Genomic DNA, 5,056 nt, shown 5'->3' with positions numbered 1-5,056 from the left:
ATTAATTATTATTTTGGAAGATAATTATGTTAATCATTATTCTGGTACATTATTAAATAATTAAGCAATAAGAGTAAATAACGTTTTTAGCATTTTTATTATTGAACTAGTGTTTTGAAGCCCGTTATAATAACGGGCGCTAGCCTTTTCCTCTCCCTTTTACTGTTTTTTTTTTTAATGCAGCCTCCGCCGCTGCCTCCGAAGTCCCACCCTCCCTCCCTCCCAACTTCCGAAACCACCTTGGGTGGGACTTCGGAGGCAGCGGCGGAGGCTGTATTTTTGCTTTTAGTTTTCTTCGGCCTTCGCTCGGCCCCCGGTCCCAGCCTCCGTCTCCCTGGGCCGGTCTGGACCTCCGCCGCCATTCCCCCTCCCGCCACCCACCGCGGCCCGTGTCTCCGGCTGGGGCGGCCACCCAGGGCTCTGGCGGGCCCGCCACCCACCGCCGCCGTGGCCCGCGGCTCCAGCGGGCCCGCCACCCACCGCCACCGCCCGCAGCTCCAGCTGGGCCCTCCGCTCCCTGGGGCCTCTCCCTTGCCGCCGCGGGTGTCCTCTGGCCAAGGCGGCGGCGGCCAGTGTTCCCCGGCGCCACTCACCCAGCTTCTTCGGGGCGGCCGCTTCTGGCTGCCCAAGATGGCCACCGGGTGCCAGCCGTCGTGTCTCCCTTGCCCTGTTCTGCGCATGCGCTCCGCGCATGCGCTGAACAGGCCAGGGAGGCACGGACACACGCTTGGTGTCCGTCCACGGACGGACACCAAGCGTTTTATTAGAGAGGATAATCTTTGCTTGTAACAACTATTAACAACAAAACGTCACCTATTTGTTTCCAAATCTATCCCCATTCCCCTAAAAATTGCAGCCCGGGAGCTAAAGAGCACGGTTTGCAGAGTGCTCAGACCCAGACATTAAGAGAGTATTAACTGGCTTGCTTTTTTCATTTTAAATGCTTTTGCCCAAATAGGCTCAAAAAGTCTACTGCTTCTAAACCATTTCATCGGGACCAATGGTTGCTGCTTCTAAGTCATTATATAAGGATGCACAAAAGGCATTCACAACTCTACACTGCATCTGTATTCTGGTTAGGCCCCTAACCCACAGAAACTGACTGTGACGCAATTCCCTCTCACCATAGTCAATCTCTGTTACTTCTTCAGCTACTTCTGCTTCAACAATTTCCTCTTCTCCTTCAAAAATTTCCTCACTAACTTCCTTCAGAAAGCATAAATACCTGTTTGGAATACTCACAACCAGCTGTCCTCATAATAGTGACCCTAGGCCTAGGAAGATTGACCACAGCCATTGTTCTAGTGTTAGAGCTGCACAACGAAAGGGTTTCCCTCCAACTTGAACAATGAGGATCTGTACAATCAATGTTCCCACAATGACAGAACAAAAGATGCTATTTGTAAATATTCCTTCGAAAACATTCCTTTCCCCGTGAACCTCCTGTGCATTGATTTCATTAAAAATCTGCATCATTACAAAAGCATTAAATACAATTGTGTAATGCTGAGTCGGTGGGCCCTCTGGCTCTGAAATCCATCCAATTTCTATATCAAAAAATATCTCACGTGCAAAAAGAAGCGTAAAGACAATGGCAAGCTGATAAATGGGATGGAATAAAATATTTTTCATCATTGTACGGGAGATAAGCAGTTTATTTCTACCGTAAGGTTTCCATTTCAACAGAGCTTCTGTTGGTTTTTCTGTTGCTAGAGCAAGAGAAGCAAACGTATCCATGATGAGATTGACCCACAGCATCTGAACAGCTTTCAGAGGGGAATTCTGAGTGATGCATGCTCCTGTAAAGGCAACTATCACTGCTACAATATTGACAGTGAGCTGAAATTGAAGGAATTTGGAAATGCTGTCATATACATTCCTGCCCCACATAACCGCTTTAACAATGCTTGAGAAGTTGTCATCTGTTAGAATGATATCCGAAGCTTCCTTAGCTACATCTGTCCCAGTGATACCCATTGCAAAGCCAACATCTGCTCTTTTTAATGCAGGCGCATCATTCGTACCATCACCAGTTACTGCTACCACTTGCCTTTGTTTGGTGACGTTGCTGTTAATGATCCCGTCTACTAAGTTGTACTTGTCAGTAGGCGAGGACCTTGCAAGCGCATGAAGTGTAGACCAAACCTTGTCGAAAAGCTCTTGTTTTATCTCCCCTTCTGAACTGCATATTTGTCTATTCAACTCTTTCCCCTCCAAGCATAAAAAGTTATCCCCAGGTTGAAGGATGTCACATTTTACAGCTATCACACAAGCTGTATTAATGTTATCCCCAGTGACCATATGCACAACAATGCCGGCATTCTGACATTTTCTTATTGCTTCGGGAAGATCCAGGTCTCACTGGATCTTCAATACTGACAATTGAGATACGTGTCAGGTCTTTGATGATGTCATCTTCATCGTCCCAATCTGGTTCCTCATCACCAGCTGGGAAATCTCTGAAAGTTAGACAAATGGTCCAGAGTCCCTCAGAGGCCATTGGGTTAATCACATTCTTGATCATGAGGGCATAGTCTTCTTCTGCAAAAGGTACCGATTCCCCAGCATCGTTCAGTATGAAACAGCCCTTCTGAAGGACTATTTCAGATGTACCTTTGGTGAACATTTGATAACTACCATCATCATTTTTCAAAACTGTGCACATAGATTTCCTGTCAGAATTGAAGGTGTATACTTTATACAGCTGCTCTTCTGGTATCATCACCCTTATAGCGTCATAATCCTGCTTTAATTCTAGAAGAAAGCCCAGCAAAGCACATTCAGTTTTATTGCCCAGTTGGTGGGGCGAGCCCCCTCTTCTTTCAGGACTCGCTATTTTAGATGCATATGCACAGTTAGTAGCAATACCTTTACGCAGACAATCCAAAGTAGTGGGATTAACTAAGTTAAGTTCAGGAATAACTCTATGATGCATGTTACCAATGAAGGCTTGGACTACAGTCATTCTGTTCATGGTTAAGGTTCCTGCTTTATCTGAGCAAATTGTTGTTGCATTGCCCATAGTTTCACAGGCATCCCAATGTCTCACTAGGTTATTATCTTTCATCACTTGCTTCACAGAGTATGCAAGTGAGATGGTGACTGCAAGTGGAAGGCCCTCTGGCACTGCTACAACCAAAATGATAAGGGACTTCAAGATCCTTCGTAGATATAGTGGTGTGCATTCCTTAGTCTAAACAAGCCTATTAATTGCAAAATTTGTAATAAAGAAACGGGCTAGAAAGACAATAATGGTGAGTACAGCCATTGCCAGTCCTGCTTTGCCACTCTGAACCGCTAATCTGGTCAGTTTTGGTTGTAGAACTGATTTTTCCTTTTTGTGTGAAGGGGCTTTTTTGTGTTTTTCTTCTTCATTTGTTTTGATCTCAACATCTTTATCCCCCCCTTTCTATATCTACAATGTCTAGATTTTTTTTTGCTTCCTCAGAAGAGTTATTTGTCTTTTTAGCCTTGTTGTCTTTATCTTTTGTTTTTTCACTGGTCTTTCCAACTCCAAGTAAACTGAGGATGATTCCTGTCTGTGAATTTATACAGACAGCTGTAATCACCATTTTCCCAGAGCCTTCCATGACATGGGTACCTGAAAGCAACATGGGGTCTGCTGTTAAAGTCTTCTTGACATTATCTGATTCCCCTGTGAGGGAACTCTCATCAACTTTCAGATCATGTCCTTGGAGAAGCAAACCATCAGCTGGAATAAGGTTACAATATTTGATCTGTGCAACGTCCCCAACCACCAAGTCAGCTATTGGCACCTGGATTACTTCCCCTTGCCAAATTACAGTGAACTTCTGTTCACTCTCAATGCGACACTGCAGCCCCTGAAATTGTTTTTCTTTACTCCAGTCATTGAAAGCTGTTACAAGCACCACACAAACTACTGACAAGAATATTGGACAGCCTTCTATCCAATCCATCTCCTCCTCATCTTCATCTTCCTCCGTGTAGGGGGTGTGGCATGCTGCAGCACTTCCTCCTGGTGGGTTATAAAAAGAAAGACCCAGTGATCCAAGGGCCACTATTACTAAAAAGCATAATGTGGGATCTTGCATTGCTTCCCATATCAGCTCCAGGAATGTCATGGGTTTCTTAGGGGGTATATAGTTTTTTCCAAATACACCTTTCCTTATATCCAGTTCTGATGGGGTACCACATATCCCATCTGTGGGAGAAGTTTTCAGCCATTCACAGATTTGATTGACGTCACCGTAGTTTTTCTGTATTTTCTTTACTGCATCTGTTTTTAATAACTCCATCAAGTTTCTTAGCTCTGAAAGAGTGATAGTCAAGTCTTTTGCCATAATGCTTACTGGAGTCACCATCGTGCTGACTTACTGTAATTTACAATGACAATCCAGAACCATTTAATTGGAATAAAAATGAAGTTTACAAACACTCTTGCATATATTTTCTACTGTAAAGCTTTGGCACTGAAGGGTTTGATGGCAGTGGGGGCGGGAGCAAAAATTAACCCTTTCCCCAGTACCATCTTAAAACTGGGAAAATGGAATGGAGGAAAATGGAAAGAACAAAGCAAAGTGTGGGTATGTGCAGCCTCATTTGGAAAGCATAATATGTGATAATGCCTTAATTCAGACTAACTTTAAAAAGATATATTCATGGAACATCAACAGCTGTTGGCTACTCTAGCTAAATTGGCTCCAAATTTTGAGACAGTATCCCTCTTAATACCTGATGCTGGGAACATACTAGGGATGTGCGTTTTGTTTTAGATACAAAATGTTTTGTGCACAAAACAGGCCATTTCGGCTGTTATGTAGCCAAAACAAAACACTCAATGCTCAAAACAGAAAATTTTGTAGCCAAAACAAAACGTCCCTGTTTCGGATACAAAACATTATCATTAGCTTGTTTGAGGCAACTGCAGAGGAGGGGAAGTAAAGGATCTGTCATCGGACAGAAAGACCTTGAGAAGAGACTAACTTGAAAGTTAACTCTGGAGTCTACTTCGACATTCCCTAATATAAGGAAAGGCATGAGGCTAATCCCCTTTCAATTCACTTGGTAACTAGTG

General features: G+C 43.8%; 1 pseudogene; it reads right to left on the bottom strand.

The window, feature by feature from the left end:
• Positions 1-978: 978 nt before the first annotated feature.
• LOC128350593 (plasma membrane calcium-transporting ATPase 1-like) lies at positions 979-4,343 on the bottom strand (annotated as a pseudogene).
• Positions 4,344-5,056: the final 713 nt, after the last annotated feature.

The sequence above is a fragment of the Hemicordylus capensis genome, chromosome 3 (genome assembly GCF_027244095.1).
Source record: "Hemicordylus capensis ecotype Gifberg chromosome 3, rHemCap1.1.pri, whole genome shotgun sequence".
Lineage (NCBI taxonomy): Eukaryota > Metazoa > Chordata > Lepidosauria > Squamata > Cordylidae > Hemicordylus > Hemicordylus capensis.
This window is presented reverse-complemented; position numbering and strand designations above follow the sequence as displayed.